Consider the following 23975-nt stretch of genomic DNA (forward strand, 5'->3'; position numbering starts at 1 on the left):
ACCTTATTGGGAGATGTTTTTCCAGCCTAAAAAAAAAAAAAAAAAAAAACCCTCACAAAAAACACAAAACTCCTGCCCTCTCTCCACCTCCATCTATGGCCAATGTCTGCCCTCTTCTGGCCAAAGAGAGAATGACAGCTATCACTGAGCAAATCTTCAGACCAAAAATCAGACCTTGGAATTGGGGAAATTGGTAGTTGCTCCATGATAATTGCTGCTTTTTAGTGAATTCTGCTTCTGGCTCTGCATATGTCTTTGCACCCTCAGAGCAGCTTCGTTCCCACGCACTTGAGCTAGGTGAATTCTGAACTGCTCACAAGCCTTCATTCTAAGAATGATAAAGAAGGTTGTGCGCTAACGATGTCCTTGAGCCGTATAGGGTGCCTAATCAGACCCGGTGTGCTGGCTTCGCTGCCCGAGCAGTGTTGGTATAACTATATGTAAGTTAGGATTGTTACAGAATGGACCCGTGGTCGGGGATAAGATGCTGTTACTGAATGGATCCTCCTCCCCTGAGGTCCCTCTGCACTAGGTGTGCCTTGCCCACTGCCCTTAGGAATTGTGGCTCTTATTGCCAGAGTTTGGTAAAAAGGAAAGGAACTAGTTATTCAAAAGTCATACAGGTTTAGACTAATGACAGAATATCACCATTAAAATACCAAAGTCTCTTAAAACACCCACAAACACACACAGTCCTTCCTTCCCCACTTTGCCCAACCAGGCCATTCAGGGGTACCATATCTCAGGAAAAGCTATAAACCCCTAGCTTGGCTAGACTCCTGGTTCCTCCCAGTACTCCATCCTTAGCTGGGAGGCCTCCCACAGTTCCCAGCACCATCAGCTGTGTCACCACTGTCATCTCCAGTTCTTAATCCACAACCACATGGCACCTTCTCCTGGCCCACCAGCGAGAGTCCTTTAACCCCTTTCTTTCCCGAATGGCCTCTCATTGTCCTCCCTTACAGTCTTGTGTTGTCCTTCTGCATTCTTTCAAACTGCTAAGAGCTCCACATGGTTGCTCCATCTTGTTTTCCTGCTTCCTAAGCCACATGGTCAAGGGATCCCTCAAAACTACATGGTTAGGAGAGAAGCGTGGCTGGCACACCTGGGTTTAAATCCTGGCAAGAGTCTTCCTCTGTAACTGAATTTCCAACTCATCCCACAGTTGGCTACACCTGCCAGCACTCCTGCATTTTTCAGTCTTTCTTGGCTGCCATGGTAAGTCTGGGCAGGCATGGCCCCATGGTGTGGAGCAACCCATCTCCATGCTCTCACACGGATGCTGTAACCAGGGAGAGCTGCCTCCCAGCTATATCACAGGTCAAAGTCACACCCATCTCCCTAGCTAGCCTGCTATTGATATGCAAGATAACAATTTTTGCATATCAGGTGTGAAGCTGGCCAGATGTTGATATGCAAAATAACTCTCAATGGTCCTGCTCCATTTGTGCCATTCCCCATGCTGGCCTTCCTTGGATGGTGGGGCTATCCTATTTTTCTGTATTTCCAGGACACCCCCAGTTCTGGGCCCTGTTCCAAATCCTTCGTTAGAGGAGCCTCAACTACACCCTGTTACAGGATAGTATTATATGCAGAGATTTTCTGGAAAATGTCTTCAGAAATTCTCTAGAAAACAGTATATGTAGCCTGTCCTTTTCATAATAAACATATCTAGCCCTGGCTGTTATAGCTCAGTGGATTGAGCCCATGCTCAATCCTTAAGCCTGTGAACCAAAAGGGTTCAAAGGGTTTGATTCCCAGTCAGGGTAAATGCTGGGCTGCAGACCAGCTCCCCAGTAGGGGTCACATGAGGAGCAACCACACACTGATGTTTCTGTCCCTCCCTATCTCCCTCTCTTTCCCTCTCTAAAAATAAATAAATAAAAATCTTAAAAATAACACTGTATCTAGAAAATCATTCAGCGTTATTCTATCTCCAGCATGATTTGAATCACTTTACTTTTGTAGTCTCTAGTATGGATATATCATAATTTTTTCATTAATCCCTTATGTTGGACCTTTAAATGATTTGCAAAGTTTGACTATTACATCATATGCTGAAATGACCATCTTGGATGTAAATGTTTTTGTAGATCTCTGATTGTTGCGTTAGGATCAGTTCCTAAGAGTAGAGTCACCAGGGCCAAAGTTCAATTATTTGATCTCTAAATGTACATTGAGGATCCTGTTGTGGACCAGGTACTGAGCTAAGCACCTGCGAGGGATCAATAAGCAAAGTCCCTGTTATCAAGGTGTATGTTGATCTGGCAGGGGAAGGTGGGAATGGAAATAGGTAATAAATAAATACAGTGATAGCGAAGAAGGCTATGGAAAAAAGCATTTACCATGGACACCTGTTAGCTTAAAGTGCCCTCCGGAAATGTACCACCAGCAGAATAGACCTGTGGCTTTGTATCCTCACTAACATTGTGAGTTTCAATTTGCCACTTCAATAGCCAAAAAAAAAAAGAGTTAAATTTTGCACTTATTTCTTGACCAGTGACATTGAACAAGTTCCACATTCCTGTAAGCTTATGTTTTTGAGTTGTCAGTTAATTATCTTCATCTGCTGTCCTCTGATATTCTGACTTAGGATATTTATCCTTTGTCTCACTTGCTTTTAATTTTGTTTTTGATGTTTCCTGGGACATAAGCTTTCTAATTTTTATGTAGTCAAATCTGTAATTCATTTTTTTAAGTTTCTATCTTTGCTGTAATGCTTAGGGGAAACTTCCTAATCTAAGATAATAAAGTAAGTTACCCACATTTTTTCTAGGTTTTACATTTTTCTATTTTAGTTTTCTTTAATTCATCAATTCATACGAGTTTTCAATTAAATGGAAATGTCAATTACAATTTTTTTTTTCAAATAATAACCCCACCATGAATTTTCAGGTAATAGTTGAGAAAGACTGGATCTTAAGCCACTTAAAGAGGCCATCGGTGTTGTTCACACCTGAACTGAGACTGTGCGGGTGGGGTGGGGCCGATGAAGCCGAACCGCTCCAGACGACAGCTGTGCCAGAGGCTGCCAGAGAGAGGCAGAGCATTCTGGGCCCCACTACTCAGAAGTCTCCCTAGGGCTCCCAGAGAGCACACCTATGGTTTTGACAGTATGAGCCTTGTCCATGTCAAGGAAATGTACCACCTGGACCTCCCAGGAAGCTGCCCTGAAAAGCAGTCTGCTCCTCTGTGCCAGAGCCTGGGACATGGCTTCTGGGGCCAGAAGCTGGCGGCTACATTGATTGGATCAATACAAGGGAACCACTTGAGCCTCTTCTGTGGATAAAAAGGGAAACGAATGATGACCTGGTGAAATGGACAGAGCTCAAGGGCCTGGCCAGCGCTTCAATTCTACAGCTAATTGCTGTGTGTCCTGAGCCAAGTTACCATGCCTCTCCAGGTCCAGTTTGATCAAATCAGATGTTCTTTCTATTATAACACTTTTAGCCTCATCAATTGGTTGGGAAGAATATTGCAGAAGGATATACACTGCATAGTTTGGAATACAAGCTGCATTTGTACAGATAAAATTTGGGATTGTGCACAATATACTAGCTTGATCTAGAGGACTAAGAGTGTGTCTGTGAAAGAGAAACATATTGCAGAAAGAGAGGAAGAAGGAGGAAAGAAGGAAGAGAGGAAGAAATGAAGGAAGGAAGGAAATTGAAAATAAATTGGGTCTGTGAGAAAATATTGAATTAAGCTTTGTTGTTGTGAATTACAATTTCTGCCAATCATTCTGACCTGCACAGAGGTGAGTGGGAGGGGTAGGGGCCACTCATGCAGGTGAGTTGGCAAACTTTTAACCCACTAGCTGGCTCCCAACAGTCCTGTTAGTCTTCGAAGTTAACACTTGAAACCTCTCTTGCCCAAGATGGCAGCTGGCAGACCTGGTGGTCCCACATTTGCATGCAGATCAACCAGCAGGGAAATTTGGGGAAAGAGACAGATCCCACAACCCAGGGTTCCGGTGTGGGAAAATAAAGCCTTGAAACCTCTGGCTGTAAAAACTGTGGAGGTTGTGGCAGTGGGAGATACTCCCAGTCTCACAGGAGAGTCCACTTGGAGGGACCTACAGGGTTCTAGAACATACACAAACCTACCCACCTTGGAATCAACACCAGAAGGACCCAATTCGATTGGGGTAGCAAAGGAAGAGACTGAAAATGGCACAACAGCCAAGCAAGGGGCATTGTTTCCTCTCTGACCCCTCCCCCACATACAGCTCCACCACACAGTGACATGGGTTGCCCCACCCTGGTGAATACCTAGGGCTCTACGCCTTACAATGTAACAGGTGCACCAAGACAAAGAAATATGGCCCAAATGAAAGAACAGATCAAAAATCCAGAAAAAGAACTAAGTGACAAGGAAATAGCCCATCTATCAAATGCAGAGTTCAAAACACTGGAAATCAGGATGCTCACAGAAATGACTGAGTACAGATGCAAAATAGAGGAAGAAGTGAAGGCAATATGAAGTGAAATAAAGATGCAGGGAACCATTTGTGAAGGAAAAGAAATGAAGACTCAAATCAACAACTTGGACCAGAAGGAAGAAATAAACATTAAATCAGAACAGAATGAAGAAACACGGATTCAAAAAAATGAGGAGAGGCTTAGGAACCCGTGGGACAACTTTAAACATCCGAAACATAGGGATGCCAGAAGGAGAAGAGAAAAAGTAAGAAATTGAAAACTTATTTGAAAAAATAATGAAGGAAAACTTCCCCAGTCTAATGAAGGAAATAGCCATGCAAGGCCAGGAAGCTCAGAGAGTCCCAAAGAAGTTGGACCCAAGGAGGAACACACCAAAACACAGCCTAGTTAAATTAACCAAGATTAAAGATAAGGACAGAATCTTAAAAGCAGCAAGAGAAAAGGAGAGAGTTATCTACAAATGAGTCCCCATAAGACTATCAGTTGATTTCTCGAAAGAAAGTTTAGAGGCAAGAAGGGGCTGAAAATATTTCAAGTCATGAAAGGCAAGGACCTACATCCAAGATCACTCTATCCAGCAAAGCTATCATTTAGAATGGAAGGGCAGATAAAGTGCTTCCCAGATAAGGTCAAGTTAAGGAGTTCATCATTACCAAGCCCTTATTATATGATATGTTAAAGGAATTTATCTAAGAAATAGAAGAATATCAAAACAATAAACAGTAAAATGACAACAAACTCACAACTATCAACAACTGAACCTAAAAAACAAAACCAAAAACAAACTAAGCAAACAACTAGAACAGGCACAGAATCAGGGAAATGGAGATCACATGGAGGTTATCAGTGGGGAGGAGGCAGGGGGGAGAATGGGGAAAAAGGTATAGGGAATAAGAAGCATAACTGGTAGGTACAAAATAGACAGGGGGAGACTAATAGTACAGAAAATGGAAAAGCCAAGTAACTTACATGTACAACCCATGGACATGAAGTAAGGTGGGGGAATGCTGGAAGGAGGGGTGGTACAAGGCAGAGGGGGATACAGGGGAGAAAAAAATGGGACAACTGTAATAGCATAATCAATAAAATATACTTTAAAAAAAAAAGAAAGGAAAAGAAACCTCCCTTGCCCAGAATTAGTGTCAGTCATAGCTATTTGCTGCTCTCTGCTGGCCAAAACAAATAATGACTGCATTACACAGGACAGTTTTCTCTGATTGCAATAATATTCATTTCTATAAATGAATATTATTACACATGAATGAATATTATAAACACATATTTATAGAGCTCCTAGTGCCATGCACTGTTAAAAAACAGACCAGGAACCAACACAGAAAAAAAGTCCTACCTTCGTGGTACTTAATTCAATAAAAACAATTATAGCATCAAACATTTGTACAATATATGTGCCAGGTAGTATTTTAATTGTTTGATATTTATCAACTTATTTAAATCCTGAAATCAGTTCTATAAGGTAGAGGTATGATTATATTCCATTTCACAGATGAGGAAACTGGTGCACAGAGAGGGTGAATGCTTGCCCTGAGGCCACACAGCTGGGAAGTAACAGAGCCTGGTTTAACTCAGTCTGGCTCCAAAGCCTGTTTTTAATCACACCATGCCCTGCCTTTACTGGCATGTTCCAGGACATACGCTTTCTTTCCTGTCCCAAATATTGCACAGACAGCAGCGCTCTTAGATGGGAAGGCAAACACTGAGTGTTCCTTTGGCTCAGCCACTCCTCTGTCTCAGCCACTGTGCGGTCATGAGCCTGTCCCTTACCCTTGTCATGTGGGAAGATCAACACACTCATGGGCGTGCTCCTAACAGGAACCTACCAGATATTGTCCCAGGCCTCCTGGAAGCCACAGGAGGGGCTGAATCTTTGACCTGCCACTCCAGGCCCCTGTCTTGAGGTCCTTGTGATCCTGCTTCTCCAGTTTGGCATTAAGGGCAGGAAGCAACCTGGAAGTTAGTGATGAAACTGAAAGTTGTTCCCTTCTTGGCCTAGATCTCGGGCAAAAAGATAACAGACAGCAAGAGGGCTTCAGGTCAGCTCCCGGGAGAGCGGACATTACTGCCGGGAAGGTGCAGACCTGCTGGGCTGCATAAGACACCAGCGCTGCTGCGAGGAGGGTAAGGGAGAAGGGCAGTGGGACATGGAAGGAGTCCTTGAACATTTAGAAGCCCTAGATTTCTGTTTGTTAATTTTTTATTATCATGTGTCCAACCTCACACAAAACATTAATTTTGTAGGGAGAGAAAAACATATTTTTTAATTCCATTTAGAAATTTGCCAATGTTGTTAAAAGGCAAATTTTAAAAATATTGTATTATGGTTTACCCCAGAATCCCCTCTTCTCTCATCACACTTGCTAGAACTTATATTGGCCACAACTTCACCCTGCAAGAGAAAATGCTTCATCAATCGTCACTTCCTCGCCACTGGTAGGAATGAATTAACGTGAGTACGGAGGTATGACTGTAACAACAACAATAATAGCTACTTTTTTACAAAGCACTGATTATGTCCCAGTGCCTCACAGCAGCCCCAGGATGTAGGTACTTGTTATTCATGCCCACTTCCAGATGGGCATTCTGAAGCTCAGAGAGATTAAGTCACTTGCCCTGGATCACACAGCTAACACTCAGGACTGTGCCTGGATGACTCCATTACCACCGCCCTATGCCATGTCCCAGTGTAAATCCAGTGACTTACCTTTTAGGTCACAGGGACCTCTAAGTGTCATCTCAAGAAGCAGAGACAGTTTATCCCTGGGTTTTGTCTGACCACACACAGAACAGGTCCTTTATCCTCACTGCTAAGGTTCTGTCGGTGTGATGTGGAAGCACTGGATCTGTGCACCCCTGAGATGGGGCATGAGGCCAGCTCTCACGTGACCCCAGTGTGCCTGCCTGGAGCAGCCATAAGCCCAAGGAAGTCCAGGAAAGGACCTCTCGAGAGGCAGTCAGTGAGCTGAAACCAGGTACCAGGTGAGGAGCCTTCAGCAGTCCTATATGGGCAGGGGGAGGGGGGGAGGTCCAGGGGAAGAGGCTTGCCAGAGACTACACAGCACCTGGGGGACAGAGCTTGGACTAGAGCCCAGCTCTTGCAAGTTCAAGGTTAGTTTTGCCTGGCAGCACCAACCATGCCCTGCCTCTCAGGACAGCCCAGCAGCAGCAGCAGCATCGCCTGGGAGCATGACAGAAATGCAGACTCTCAGGCAAACCAGGCCTCTCCTCCCAGCCTTGGGCTCACCACGAAGTTTCTTCCACCTGCCTACTCAGTGCTGCTCACACCTGAAGTGGCACCTTCAGACTGGGGACAGGAGAGAGATTTTCCCAAAAGACATTCACCTTCCTTTGTTCACACTATTCCAAAAGGAATCAGCCTATAGTGCAATAGCTGTAAGTTTCGCTGAGGCTCAGGTTTCAGTCATGCCCACTGTCCAACTGGTGCTCTCCACAAGGCTCTTAGCTCTCCAGGAGCTTGCTGGGGGGGCTGAGGGGACCCAGCGACCACCCCATCAGACAGCCAGTTTGGTCTCTACCTGTGACCTAGATCTCAGAAGTCATATAAAACACAAGAGGGATTGAACTGTCCCTCAGTTTTCTCATGCATAAAATGATTACACTACTTTTCTCATAGTGTTGTTGCAAGAAAATCATGCATTAGAACAGGACTTGGCATATAAGAAACTCTTGATAAATGTTAGCTATCATTATCTATCATCAGGGACACCTGGGGAAAATATTTGGCCCAGGACCTTCTTGAATTCCCTAAATGACAAGTAAGGAATGCATATATAGGCTTCCAAATTTCTCCAAATGACATGCTTGTAGAATGTAGTGTTTCTATGTATATTCTCACAAGTTAGCCACAATTTAAATCATCATGAAGAGTTCTCTCTCATGTGGCCAGTATTTACTGAGATTCAGTGTCTTTGTTACCCCATGAGCACTGCCATAGACTCAGCCACGGGCAGAGGCCAATGTAGTCACATGAAGGAAAGGTCCTCTCCATCCCCCCTGCCTCCCAGAACGGAGACCTTTGCTCGGAGTCCAGCTGGGAAGTGGGCATAATTCCAGTTTGTGCCACAACAAAGCTGCCAGATCTTATGCTATGGGCTCATTCCACTGGGAACTGTTCAAGCCAAGGAAATTGAAACTATGGCTGCCAGGGGCCGACACGGCTTTTCCTAAGGTGCAGTTCGTGGGACGCTCGTTCCGGTGTTGAGTCGTTGCTGAGCTGCCCCGTGAGTCTGAAAAGCACTGGCACTGTTAGCAAGTTTCTCTTTGGAGGACATTTTCATCTTTCACATGTCAGCAGAGTCTTCAAGGGAGAGACGGGATGACGTACTTTCTCAAACTCATTTGACCCTTCTGCTGGCTTGTGTTGACAGGACAACCTGTGGGACCCAGCATTCTGGAGCAGTGCTTTGCAAGTCTTCACCCGCTCAGGGCCCACCTGAGGGGCTCACTAAGGTGCAGTTTCTGATTTGTAAGGTCTTGGGAGGAGCCTGAGGTTCTGCATTTCTTCTTCTTTTTTATTAAGGATAGCTGTGTCTTCACCTGTTGTCAAATCTTCTCCCCAAATACTCTTGTGAGCACCTCTGGATGTGTTTATGTGTGTTTGTGTGGGGGTGGGGAGTAGACGAAGCCTGTCAGCTCCTAAAGGGACAAAGTACTCCCCACCTGCAGGGTTTCCTCCACCCTCAGCTTCCACTCAGCCCCAAGGTCTCAACGCTCAAGGTGAATTGCTGTTGATGAAAAATGTTGCTGTCATTGCAGAAGCTGCTAAGGTATTCAGCCCCCGACTCCCAGGTGACAACTCCCCTAGCCATACCAGAGAAACAATCTATTCGGGAGGCAATACTGCATTTGTTTGCCGGGTAATGGGAGGTGCGGCCTTTGTTCCTGGCAGCTGCTCGGCCAGTGAAAGCAGAGTGGAAAATAAGTCTGTATTTTGGGGTGCTACCTCTTTGTCTTCAAGGCTCTGGGAGAAGAATATTTAGTGGAAAGTTTAAGATCAGAAACTTCAACCCTACTAACTAAGGCAGTTTCTCCCGGCCCCCCAGTCTCCAGAGTAAGCTTCAGGCTGAGATGGGTCTCTATCCCACCTCATGCCACCCCACAGCTCCCAGAAGCAGAGGGAAGTCATCCAATGTCACTGGCCTGGAAACTGGGTCCCTTTGCTGGGCCCTGGGAGTCACTCAGACAAGACTCTGCATTTCTATCATGCTCCTTAGAGGTGCTGATGCTAGTGGTTCACAGACCACACTTTGAACAGTGGGTCTTGAGGAGATATTTCTAAAAGGTGTGTCTGCCGTGTTCCCTACCTCAGGAGCTCTGTGACATTCCTGTCATAGTCCTAATGCCTGCTGAAGGGCTTGGGTCCTGTGAAAAGTGGACCAGGCTTTGAACCAGAGTGGAAGCTCATGAAGACAGGGAGTTCCATCTGTTTTGCTCCCAGCTGTATGTCCAGAACCTAGAACTGTGCCTGGATCACAGAGGTCCTCTGTGCAGTAGTAGCATCATGAGGGAAATTCAGCAAATATGCCCTTTTCCAGGCATTTTCTGAAACATTTGCTGTATTGAGTTGTGGTAGACGAGAGTCCTTAAGTGGTCCAGAACTGTTGCAAACTCATCAAAGATCTTGAAAACCAGTTGAAGTACTTCTTAAACTTACAAATCAGATTTACCCAGGTATATGGAAGGCTCCAGCTGTGCAGACCTAGCTGTTTTCCTGGTTCAGGAGCCTCAGCACAGGTGGTCTCCAAGTGAATCTCAGGAAACAGTGCAGCCTGCTGGAGCACTTGCAGGTGTGGCCACAGACCTTCAGGATGAAGCACTTGCTTTAGGATGGCCCCAAAGCATCCCAGGCCAAGTCCAGGGGCAACTTACTAAACCAGGATCACTGATCTGGCCTCGTTCTTGTCCTGATGATCACATTGCTGATTCAGGGAGGGAGCCAGATTCCACGTTCTTCAACAATTTGTTTTTCTGTTTGTTTACTTGTTTTGATCTGAGGGAACAGGAAGAGACACTATTTATTACTATGGTAACTGCTTAACAATTTTGGAATAAGGGAACCTGGGGGCCAAGTCTCCTCTAGTTAAGTTCCTACTTTCCAAGAACTTATAATCTTAGGGAGCAAGGCTCTGAAAACATGAGTTGTGAAGTCAGGGGGATGTACAGGGAGGGCTTTTTAGTGATTCCTGAGCTGGGGCAATCTCAGGGGCTTCCCAGAGAAGCAAAAATGAACTAAGTCTTCAAACACTTGGATAATAGGGGAGGATAAAGGAAGAGTGTGAGAGAGTATGAAGAGGAACTTCCACAGGCATAATTTGGGAGGCAATGACTAAGGTAGTCTGTTGGAGGAAAGTTTGGGGAATAGTGGGTAGTGAAGCAAAACTGGAAGCGGAGTGTAGAAAGCCTTGAATATCAGCCCAGGTGGCCAGAACCTCTGGGCCCACACCTTTATTTATTTATTTATTTATTTATTTATTTTTAAAGATTTTATTTATTTATTTTCAGAGAGAGAAGAGGGGGAGAAAGAGAGAGAGAGAGAAACATCAATGTGTGGTTGCTGGGGGTCATGGCTTGCAACCCAGGCATGTACCCTGACTGGGAATCAAACCTGCGACACTTTGGTTCACAGCCCATGCTCAATCCACTGAGCTATGCCAGCCAGGGCTGGCCCACCCCTTTAGAACAAGAGTCTGACACGAACAAACGTGTGGTGACTGCCGGGGGCATGGCGACTGTGGGGAGGAGGGTTGGTGGAAAGGGAAGAGCACATGGGGGGAGCAATAAATAGTGATAAAAAATAAAATAAATAAAATAAATTTTAAAAAGAACTAGAGTCTGAGATGTATATGCTATTAGGTTCAGGCTGCCAGGAAGCAGTCACAGAGAGACAGGCTCCCGAGCAAAGCCAAGGCAGGGGCAAGAGAAGGGTGGAGGTCTGGCCACTAGGTAGAGCTGCAGAGCTCACGCACTGCACCGCAGTGGCTGACAGAGAGAGCAGGGGAGCATTAAAAGCCCACTCTCATTCGTTACTCCCAGGGAGCTTCGCACCCTGGCATGGGCTGCCTTCTATACTGTGGCTCCTCCGTCCAAGTGTTCACTATGGTGCCCAGGTAGGATGGCAGCAGTCTGATCAGCTCAAGCTTTGGGATGTTTTCTCCCTGTGGCGAGGCATTTTCTGAGAGCAGCAAGTTGTGTACATTCCCTGTGTGTCCCAGGGAGGGCACTGCTTAGCTTTACACAGGACAACAGAGCCCTGAATACACAGTTGTTCCGAGAATGCAGTCAGAACCAGAGCAAACCAGTTTTCTTCTCTTACTGGCTGGCAGAGCAAGTGAGCAAGTGGTTTGTGATTGTCCACTTCCACCAAATTCAACCAAACCTTACTGCAAGGATGACTCGGCTCTCATTCGGGAAATAAGTAAGAACGGAGCATCCGCAGCCCTAAAGATCCTAGAGCTGTACCCACAGCCATGTGTCCCAGTGGTGTGAGAGGAGACCTGCATGCTTCAGCAAGCATCCTGAGTTTCCCTGCTCACGGCAGTGAAACCACACATGCAGACCATCTGCAAAAGTGTAGAGGGCTCAAAGGACTGTTCTTGTAAGGGGAACTACTGGTATTTTCGTTTCCCCATCACTGTGATGACCAAAAATTTTCCCGGATGTGTTTCAAAGAACCCCTTGGGAGAGTTCACCCCCAAATGAACACAAGTGATAGAAAAGAAATAGAAGAGAAAACTGTGTCCCAGGAACTTGTCTGAGGTCACACAGCCAGAGAGAGGCAAAGCAAGAATTAGCACATAGGTTGCCCACTCCTCACCACTTGTCGACAGCTTTCCCACTCCCCACAGGACCTGGTTCCCTGCCCCCCACCCCCCCCCCCACACACTGTAAACAGTCTCTAGGTTTCTGAACTGAGACCACAGCAAAGTGGAGCCATGTGATCTAATCTCATTCCTGGTCCCCAAATGCTCAAGTCAGTTAAACAGATAAAAGAGAGAAGGGTGGTCAGTTTCCTTACTTTCGTCTGCAACTCCTTTGTCTGGTCTTTCAGGGCTGGGTGCCCATGAGCACAGGTGATGGGGGCTGTTGGCTGGCCTTGACCCCCAAAGTCCCCCACTGTCCAGCTGGGACCTCACTCTCCACTGGGCTGGACAGCATCCCACACACAGTCTTCGCAGTCTGAGTAGTGACTTGCCACTCTGTTCACCTCCCTGACATTTACTGGGTGAAACAGCCCCTCTGCTTGCATGGTGACTGTGCTTACAGTGAGTGGCATAAACTTACTCTTGGAGGAGGCTAGGCAGAGGGCCCAGTGGAAGGCAGGGGCAGTGTCCCACCCACCCAGGAGCCTTTGACTAAGGCTCCCCCTTGTCTCTTCCTGGAGCCAGTGCGACCCTGGGAGGCTTGGGTCATGGCTCAGAGCCAGGCATGGGCTTCAAAGTCATGCCCTACGATCTCCAGAAATAAAATTCAGAAAGGGCCTTTTGACAGATTCCTGGGTCCCTTGCACTAGTAGCTAATACTAGATATCGGCCAATAAATAAATTTTATTATAACTTTTATTATTGCTCTCATATCTTTAAACTTTCCAATATGTAATATTTGATAATACAAAAGGTATATGTAATGTATATTGAAGTAAATAAATGAAATAAAAAAGCCCACCAACAACTTAAGGATTAAAATACCACCAGTAGCTTTTTGTCTGCCTAGGTACCCCTCTCCTGTACCACATTATTTCTAAGCCTACCCAGGTCCTCCCTTTTCTGAGTGTTGTTGTTTACTGTGTCATTGCTTTATTGTTATATTTTATCACACTCTTATACATTTTTAGGCAACATGGATATTGTTTCATCGTATTCTTTTTGAACATTAGGAAAAGATCATAAGCTATGTGAGCTATGCTGTTTTTTAAATTAGAAAATATGCCTGTGAGATTTATTCATGTTGATGCAAATAGCTGTGTTTTGTTCATTTTCATTCTTGCACATTTCTCCACTACCTCATGTACAAGAGTTTCTCTAGGAATAGAATTGATAGCTCACAGAGATAGCAAATTGTCAACTATACTATATACTGCCAAATCATTGTGCAAAGTGATTATACAAATTTCAGTGCTACTAGCAGTGCGTAAAAGTTCCCACTAACCCATATCCTCATAAACACTTGCTATCATCTTAACTTTCCTAGTTAAGTGTACATGTGAAATAGTATCTCATTGGTCTTAGTCTTTATTTCCCTGATTACTACTGAGATTCAACACATTTTCCTGTTTATTTGTCATTTGTGTTTGCTCATCTGTAATATACCTGTTAGCATTGTGTTCCCATTTGGGGAAGGGATTGTTCTAATTGATTTGCAGAATTTTAAAAAATATAATCTGGATATTGATTCCTTATCAGTGATAGCTATTATGTTAAAATTATCTTCCCTTAAGATATTCGATACTTTCACTTTCTCCATAAGGGTCTGTTGATGATAATAATGTATTTGCCATAGCAATGTTTTTTCTGCCCCAATACACACTGTGGAGCAAAAGGAGGTTTACAGTTTTGAGTAAGCAAAACAGTTTATTCTTGTATTTTCATTTATCAACTATTGTATTATTTTCCATAAGAATAACTGTAAGCATACTTTTGCCCCACCCTGTAGTGTAAGGTTTGACAAGCCACTCCTCCTCTATAAGATACTTGCTTCACCCACAACACAGAGACACCATCAGGACTGAGCAAGAGAACCAAACGGCTTTGAAAAAAACAAGGGTTATTTATGTACATAAAAGAATTATCAGGGCGACTTCCCATGAAGATGGAGGCATAGGTGAATATGGCTCACCTCCTTGCACAAACACAGCAAAAATTACAGCTAAACTACAAAACAACTGTCATCCAGAATCATCACAAAATCTAGCTGTATAGAAGTCTGAGAAACTAGAAGTTAAGGAAGTCACATTCATATAGATGCATAGGAGGGGCTGAGCTGCGGAGACATGTGGAGATGTGTCAAGGTGCCCAAGGTGCAGAACAGGTGGTCCCACACCAATGTGTGGCAGATAAAAATTGGGAGGGATTCCTTGGGAGCAAGAGATCCTGGCCCCACACCAGACCACTCAGCCCAGGGTTCCAGTGCCAGGAAGAAAAGTCCCCACAACTTCTGGCTGCAAAAACCAGTGAGGGCTGGGGTGGCAGAAGAAACTACAGGATTTTCAGGCATCTCCTCCTAAAGAGCCCACAACAGGCTTCAGACTTAGGCAGACTCACTCCCTCTGGGCTACAGCACCAGGGCAGCAGCTGGAAGGGCATCAGTGGCTTATGGGGAGATTCTGAAGTGTCTGGCATCAGAGCAAGTGCCAGGGAACCGTTTCCTTCTGGACAAAACTCCAGAGGCCAGGCAGCAGCATTGTTCACCTTCTGAGCCCTTCCCCACACAGAGCCACAGAGCAGTGACACCACATCTGAGACTCCATCAATCTGGTTCATACAGGTTGCTCCACCCAGGCAATTACCTAAGACTCTATCCCATCCAACTTACTGGTGCACTTTTCTACAAATGGCCACACTACTAAGACAGGCAGTCATACAGCTTTCCTTAATACAAAGAGACAAACACAGGAAGGCTTCAAAATGAGAAGACAGAGAAACATGGCCCAGATGAAAGAACAGGACAAAACTCCAGGAAAAGAGCTAAACAGAATGGAGATAAACAAACTAACAGATGCAGAGTTCAAAACACTGGTTATTAAGATGCTCAAGGAACTCATTGGGAACTTCAGTAGCAGTTTTGGGTATGAACCTGTGACAAAGCAAGCCAGCCCTGAACATTTCTGTGTGCCCCTTGGATGGGAGAGTAGGCAGCAACCTGCCTATGCCTAAAATACACTCAGCTTTCTGCCCCCAAATGTCCGTCATTGTCAAAGAGCTTGTAGTGGGTTCCTAGATTCAACAAGGGATAAGTTTCTGGAGTGACTCCTCCTGGATGAAAGCAAGTCACACTAACCTTTCCCAGCTCTTCCCTTTGGGGTCCCAAACCCAGACGCCACTGGGCCTGGGGTTTACCTCTTACACAGAGATACTGTCTTTATCCCAAAACTGCTTGTCGATACAGTCAAGCTGCAGAGGTCACAGGGAACTTGGCATCCTGAGGATGCCATTTTCCAGGCCCAGTTTCAGAGCTTCCTCAGGCTGTGTATCCGACTCAGCACCTCCCTGGAGCATTCACTGCCAACTCCCCTCCTGGCCCTTAGGGGAGGCTGCCTTACACTATTACCATCTCTGTATGAATGGTTCTAAGTGCCTTTTAATTAACCACCGAAGTGTGTATATATTATTGATGCATCTACATTTTAAACACAGGGGGTTGCTATGGGGATGACTATTAGCTGCTTGTTACTGGGATTCTTCCCAGGCACAAATCTGCACCAAGGAATTCTGGAAGTTTAGAGCCATATACGTAGTTCTGTATAGTAAAACTTTGAATGTAGTGACCAATGTGAAGTTTAAAGTCATTATTCTGAAAGAAAAATTAAGAAAAATGTGGTACGGTTCCATAGTTTTTTTCTTTTTTTACCCCCTTCCTACTTGGGACCAAAGGTATTCCTTCCTTTTTCCTCTTTCTTCCTAAATGTCTTGTGCATGCCTCTGACTTTCAGCATATGGTACTGACATTTTCCAGGGATGCAGCATCAGAACCCAGTCTTGTCTTTTCACCCCTGTTTCCTAGGTCAGACATATTCTGACTCCTTACTCTAAGGCCGAGGTCACTCACACCCCCACATCCCAAGAAATGTGCCCTTTCTGTATTTCCCAGTTTACATGACATCTGGTTTTCTAGCAAATCTTGAACTGAGTTCATAGACAAAAGTAGGATCGCTCAATAGGGGCTCTGACCATCATTTCATAGTTTTGAATTTACAAAGTTGCCACCCGTGACCATTTATTTACTTCTTCCCAGATTCTTTCTCTGCAATGAGGCAAACCTTTGTTATGGCTTTGTGGCACATAAAAACTGGGCTTTCCCTAAGAATGCCTGAACTGAATGAAAATGTAATCAATGTGTCCATTTTTATAGAACCTAGAACTCTTTGTTAAAACAATTAAATAGAATATAACCCAGCAATCCTAAACAACGAAAAGGGTTATGCAGACTATACACACTATTATCTCCCACGAGGGTAATATAATATCAGATAAGTTAATTATGATGCTTCCACGGATCAGAGAAAGAGCAGAACTCCTCAGTTTCTGCCTTTCCTCCAACTTTTCTGTCAGGAATTGGAAAAGAGAATAGACATTGATAAAGGGCAGATCAGACCTTTAACTTCATTCAACATGCTGGGCTGGTTAAATTAGAGCTGAAGAGAATGGGACATGTGAATGGCATCACATAGGCAATGACCTCGTGGGGCTTAAAGACCAGAAGAGGCACCAAAGGACCAGAAACAAGAGGTCACAGTCCCTGCAATCCTGAATTTTAAAATACTGAAGGTGAAGAACTTGAGAGCAAAAGCAGGCCAGGAACTAGAAGGGGTCCTGCACATCCGTGGTCCTAACGGAGCTGAGGTTGGGGGCCATGTAATGTGGCACCATCAAAGGAGAAATAAGCTGGGGGTTTTCTGTGATTGTACAGCCCAACAAGGGTCCCCGGGAGGATGGGATGTCCAGCACATTAACAGCACTAGGGTGTTTCCAAACGAGAGCGCAAGGATGCCCCTGGACTCAGCACACCTGGCCACAGCTAGAACACTGAGTCATCCTCTGTTGGCCCTGATATTGTATAAAGAAAAATTTCATATGACATTTACTTTGGGCAACAGGGTCGGCACTTTGTTTTGGGATTTTATCACAAAGAGATAAACATTGCAGGACCTTGAAAGACAGGAGTTTATTCAAACAGTGCATCAAGGAATCCTTTTCCCAGTCTTTCTCTTCTCTGTCTGAAGGTGAGAGTCCCCAACTGTCTGGATGGTCCTGGGCCCCAGATCCAGTGCGGCTTGCTCGGCGATGGGCACACGTGGTGGAGAGAGGGTGGCTCTTAGACTCATAAACAAGCCTTGGTGAACTCAGCCAGCCAACTGCATCAAGGAGAAAATAAGCCACACATTTTACTCCATTTTTGACTAAACCTAAAGCATATTTCCTAACAATAAGGGCTGTTTTAAAATAAAATTGGCTGCCTTGGGAAGGAGTGAGTTCTTCCTCATTGAAAGTGTCCAAGAGCAGAGGCTGGACGACCACAGATACAGGCTGACAAAAGGCTGGGCAGAAGTGATGCCGGGTCCTCTTCCAAACCTGACACTGATCCTGCATTTGGACCACCCTGGTTTTTTTCTGATGATGAAATTTCCCAAATAGCTGATTTTCTTAATTTGGAGTTTGCAGCCCCCCCTATGAATAGCAATTTTAGGGTCCTGAATCCATTTTAAAATAAAAGTCCTTGTAGATATTCTTTTTATCTCTGTCCCTTCTGACACTGCCTCCAATCGCTCTGCTACGAGCACCAGAATTCATAAGAACAGAGGGACTGTACTATTTTGCCTTCCTAGCTTTGCGGGTCCACTGGAAAGGACACCATTTTGTCTCCTCTGGCTCCCTCTTCAGTCCCTTCAGCCTTTTAGCAAAGCAGGGATCAAAAAGCTTTATGAGGAATGTGAACACACTGTGGTAAAAGCCAACCTCTGATTGTTTTCTCCTCCTCACCTGTTTTCCCCCTCTGCTCAGTCCAAATCCATTTGAAGCAAATTACAAATTACTGCTAATTTAGGTCTATTAGAAGATTTACAAATTAAACATATTCCCATTGGTTTCCCTAGCAGCCATCTCTGAGTCACATAATGAGATAAAACTACTGCTCTATTTAATAAAGTCTGATATTAAGAGAAGCCCAACTATGTAATTCACAGTGAGTACCCAGGCTGGTGTGGGCAGAAAGAGCACCAGGCAGGTAGGCAGGTCACCTATATGCAAGTTTCAGTCCGCTGGGGACCCAGAACATAGGCATATCCCAAGACACTGGTGGTTGTGCCCCATCAATACAAATGGGTCTAAGCCGTGCTAAGGGGACAGAGACTCAGGTGCTCCTGAGTGAAAACAACAGGCACAGAGCAATTTTCAGCAAGGGGTTCTACTTGGACAAAGCCAAAACACAATGAGATTTGAGATAGGGCCAGGTTTTCCAGTTCTGTAGGGTCTAGGCAGGGCATAAGGCAGCAGGGTCAAGCCAGGCAAGGGGGCAGTCCTGGGTAACCCACTTCAGGATGCTGCCAGCGCCTGGCAGGGAGTCTGGAAGGGTGGACTGGCAGAGAGCATTCAGTTCTCAGCTTTGTGCCTGCACAATAAGGGGCTTGAGTTATACCATTTCAAGGCCCCTTTCAGCTCTTTTACGTAGTAGGTCTCCTCTGGTTTTGAACCAGTTTAAAAATAGTTGTATTTACAATCAGATAGGGATGAAGATAGTAGCTTTATTGATGGCTATGTCAGAGCACTTCAAGTGGACTCGCAACCAAATGACCTTCAAAATGGCATAATCCTGACCTAGTCTGGACCTGTATATGGGTAGAATTGTGGATACGGCACAGACTGTCTCTAACCCCTGAATTCTGTAGAAAGAAAGACATGGTCCTGGGCTGAGATTCAACTGTTCTTCCCATGGGAAAGCTGAAGCAGTGAAAAAAGTCTCCATCCCGTGTGCAGTCCGCCTGAAAGAGAGAGCCCACCATGCAGAGCCCTTCTTCAGCCTCCCCAGGAGGAGCAGTCTCTCCCTCCCGTGGAGGTGGTGAAGGAGAGGGAGATGGAGAGAACAAGCTAACTTCCCAATCACTCAAACAATGCTAAAGTTCCTGTTTTGTGAACTGGCAAGAATGCAGAAGAGAAAATGGATCCCTAACACAAGCAGGGAGGTGTTGAATGAAATTCTCAAGGCATACAGTCAGCTCAGTTCGTGGTAGAGGCTCCTTGCCTCTCTCTCCTTGCTCCCCAGAGAACAGACATTTGGCCACCCACACCTCCGCAGCTCTTAGCAGCTGTGAAGAAGGCATTTACTGTCACCCACACACATACTTTGACAAAAGTCAAAGTCCCTGGGAAAATTACAGTCTGCGGTAGGACATATGATTTCTATCCATTGATAGGTTTTGAGTAGAATGGAGCTATTGAGTTATTGAATTTGTAAGGCCATAAACATTTTTTTAAGTTTTCCAATATTTCATACTATGACTGAACTATAGAAACTTATAATTTTCCTTGTAAAGCATGAGTATGTTTATAAGCATGTGTTTTACAAAGCCCCTGCTGCTTGTCTTTCTGAATTGTCACCATTGGGAGATTCATTTCCCAACAGAATATGTAGCATTGGGTGTGACACAGTGGTTGGGAACAGAGGCGCTTGAGCTAGCCTGCATGAATTTGAACCTTGGCTTTGTCATGTATGAGATGTGTGACTGTAGACAATTTAATTGTCCTCCTCTGAAGTCACCTGTCCACCCTGTGTGTGTGCATGTGTGTTTGCCTGCAAAATGGAAACGATGTTACTTACCTCATAGTGCTGTTGTGGTGATAAATGGAGTTAGTACACGAGAAGTTCTCTGACAGGTGCCAGGCACACAGTAAGTACTGCGTGAGAGCAGGCTCCTGTTATTATTCTTTGTTTGGGCTTTAATGTTTCTATCTGTAAATGAGCTGGATCACACATCTGTAGTTTAGACACTAATGTCCCTTTCAGCTCTCATCTTCAATTTCACGGGTTCTAGCTAAGTCTAGCATCTGCTTCTAATTTCCTACATCATGCTGGCAAACCATCTAAAATGGACAAACAGCTATGTGACCTTGAAGAGGTTACTTTATGTTTCCAGGCTTCATTGTCCTCACCTATCCCTCCTGCTTAACTCTTCTAGGACACCAAACAGAATAGTACACACTTCTAAGCTGAAAAATATTCCTGGTTCCCCCGAACCTGGGCCCGAGGTCCAGAGCCACCATCTCCTTACTCACAAGCAAGGTGCCCTTGAAGGCAGTGGTCTGAGCGAGGCATTTGTGAGGTTAGCTCCCACTCTGTGAAGGGGAAATCATGGAAGATCACCTCCACAAGCATGTGGCAGTACTAAGGGCTTTCTCAGTGGCCTTCAGGGCCTCATAATTCTGTTGCCTTTCCCATCCTCTTTTTTGGGTGAAGTCATTGGCAATTGCTACAGCTAAAGGAAAGTACTACACACACTCAGTTCAAGCCTCACTCCAAGCCAGTGACTGTCCTTCACTCCTTTCAATCAGGAATTCTGGAGCCACTGGTGCGTGCCGGCTTCCTGTGAATGTTCAGCCACGCACGCTCTGATCCGTTGCACAGTGACTCGCAACAATCTTAACAACTATTTTGCCGTAGCCAACAGGGTTCTCCAGTCTTCTGGTCTCCAATATCTGTTTCCTCACAAAGCTGATGTTACATGCTCTAGTTTTCTGTTATGGGAACACCCACTTCAAAGCACCAATTTCTAATTTGCTGAGGGTGGTCTGAGCTATGCTGTGATTGCAGGTAGGCCCAAGCAGGTAATGGCTCAAGAGGAAAGCAGTTTACTCCTCACCTGTCTGAAGGTCTAGCAGGTTGGATGATTCTTCTTGAAGCAGTAATTCAGGAAACAGAGCTCCTGCTATCCTGTGGTCCTACCATCTTCAATGCATGGCCCACAGAGCAGTCTGAGAGTTCTCCATTCCAGTGTGACAGGGAAGGGGAATGAGAAAGTGCCTAGAGGATAGGTCTGGAAGGGTCATACATGACTTTCATCCATGATGTTCGGCTTGGCCAGAACTCAGTCACACAGTGCCATCTAATACAAAGGAGACTGGGGAATATAGTCCAGCTGTGCAGCCATGAAGAGGAAATCAGTTTAGTGAACATCCTGCCAGTCTCTACTACTGTTAGCTATTGCATTGGCCTCAAGTTCTGTCTGTTCTACCTCCCTAATATCTCTAAAACTTTTTTATTCTTCTCTATTTCCAATATCACCTCCTTTAATTTCTATCCTTTCACAGTTTGTTATAATACCTCCTTTTTTCTCATTCTAACCTCTTATCCTTACAATTTCCTTTAGACACTTACCAGTTATTTATCTAAAACTCAGATCTGATCATATTACTTTCCTTCCCCAAAACATCAGTGCCCCCCATAACTATGCTTACAGAATAAGATGCAAACTCTTTGGCCTGGAACATATGTCCTACTCACCCTGTGCTCTTACACATTGGACCTCTGCATTGCCTTGCTCAGGTCCTTATGTCTTCCATGTTGGTGCATGTGATCTTCTTTCAGCCTCTACTACCTCTTAAAACTTAAAACTATGCTCATATGTCATACCCTCCATGAAGTTGTCCTCAAGTTCCTGGCTGAAAGTGTTCTTTCCTCCAACATTCTCATAGTCCTTTGTTTATCTCTGTATTTGATTCTTATGCTTTTACTGGGATGTATTACATCATTATTATTATTCTTGGGTTATGTGTCTAAGAGCAAATGTGTATTAGCAAAGAGCAAAACCAATTGAAAAGCTACAAGTATTCACATGTCTCCACATTGTACAGGAAAACAAAATTAATATTCTTGGGAAAGTTGTCAGTTTAAAACTTTATCAAATCAGATTCTTTATGCAATTCCTAGGAGTCGGAAGGAAACATCTCTCCCACTGCTGGTGCAGGGGAAGGAAACCTCTTGTTTCTGGCTAAGAATACTTCAATTATTGTAAAGCCTTTATTTTAAACACCAGTCTCTGGAATTTTATTAATTAGTCCCAAATTTCAAAAGCAGGATTGTGAGTATTGTATGGGAAGGAGAGAAAAAGAAAAATTAATTTTACAATGAAAACATTTGACAAACACTACTTTGGCCAGGCCATCAAGGATAACGTCAATAATATTGTCATGTTGATAGTACACACCATGATACGGTGAGAGGAGAGTGATACTGCACCTGTGGTCTTCCTCCCAAAATGATACCTCCAGCTAATTATGAGAAAAATACCAGGTAAGTCCCAACTGAGAGACATTCTACAAAATAATCTGACAAGTAAGCCTCAAAACATTCAAGGTCATCAAAAACAGGGAAAGTCTGAGAAACCATAATAATCAAGAGGAAACTAAGGAGACATGATAACTAAATGGGGTGGGATCTTGAGGCCCAGGGAGGACATTAGAAAAGAAAATGAGGAAATCTGAATAAGGAATGGACTTGACATGGGGGTTTAAATACAGTGTAGGGAATAGAGTTAATAATATTGTAATAATTGTATGGTGTCAGGTGGGTACTAGACTTATCAGGGTGATTACTTCATAAGTTATATAAATGTCTAATTACTTACTATGTTGTACAATTAAAAACTAATATAATATTGTATGTCAACTGTAATTGAAAAATAAAACATTTTTTGCCCTGGCTGGTGTAGCTTAGTGGATTGAATGCCAACCTATGAACCAAAGGGCCGCTGGTTCAATTCCCAGTCTAGAGCACATGCCTGGGTTGCAGGCCGGGTCTCCAGTAGTAGGTGCACAAGAGGCAACCACACATTGATGTTTCTCTCCCTTTCTTTCTCCCTCCCTCCCCCTCTCTAAAAATATAAATAAAATCTTAAGAAAAAAAGAAAAGAAAAATGAAACATTTGTTTTAAATAAGGAACTTGAGTTAATAATCATGTATCCATATGAATTCATTTATTGTGACAAATTTACCATACTAATAATGACAATAGAGGAAACTGGCTGTGAGATATGTGGGAAGTCTCCATACTATCACATGGTTAATTAATTGTACGCATCGACTAGGCTGTGCCATTGTACCCAGTTATTTGGTCAAGCACAAATCTAGATGTTTCTATGAAGATATATATTTTTTAAAGATTTTATTTATTTATCTCTAGAGAGGGAAGGGAAGGAGAGAGAGAGAGAAACATCAATGTGCGGTTGCTGGGAGTCATGGCCTGCAACCCAGGCATGTACCCTGACTGGGAATCGAACCTGCAACAGTTTGGTTCACAGCCTGCGCCCAATCCATTGAGCTACGCCAGCCTGGGCTCTATGAAGATATTTTTTAGGTGTTATTAACAGTATATCAGTAGACTTGAGTGAGGCATATTATCCTCTGTAATGTGGGTGGGCCTTACTCAATCAGTTGAAAACCTTCAGATAAAAGACTGAGGTCCTCTTAGCAGAAATATGAACAAAATATGAACTTGAGTTTATAATAATATATCAACATGGGTTCTTCAATTGCGACAACTATACCATACCAATGTAAGATGTTCATAATAGGGGAACTGACTGTGACGTATACAGTGATTCTCTTTATTATCATTGCAATAGTTCTATAAACCTAAAACTGTTCTAAAATTTAAAAATTGTTAGAAAAATCAGACTTGAGAATTTAATTTTACTGGAAGAAACATGGTTTTGCTTTAGAATAGTGAAATGAAGAGCACATACTATTGTATTCCACAATAGCAGCTAGAGTCCTACTGAAATGACACCAGGG

General features: G+C 44.2%; 1 non-coding gene across 1 annotated transcript; it reads right to left on the reverse strand.

Annotated features, from left to right (window-relative positions):
* Positions 1-9167: 9167 nt before the first annotated feature.
* On the reverse strand, positions 9168-9236 carry LOC123816604. Its single transcript, XR_006785308.1, has one exon. It is a non-coding gene; the product is annotated as a small nucleolar RNA SNORD56 (small nucleolar RNA).
* Positions 9237-23975: the final 14739 nt, after the last annotated feature.

The sequence above is a fragment of the Phyllostomus hastatus genome, unplaced genomic scaffold (genome assembly GCF_019186645.2).
Source record: "Phyllostomus hastatus isolate PE091 unplaced genomic scaffold, TTU_PhHast_1.1 phas_contig_209, whole genome shotgun sequence".
NCBI classification, from domain to species: Eukaryota; Metazoa; Chordata; class Mammalia; order Chiroptera; family Phyllostomidae; genus Phyllostomus; species Phyllostomus hastatus.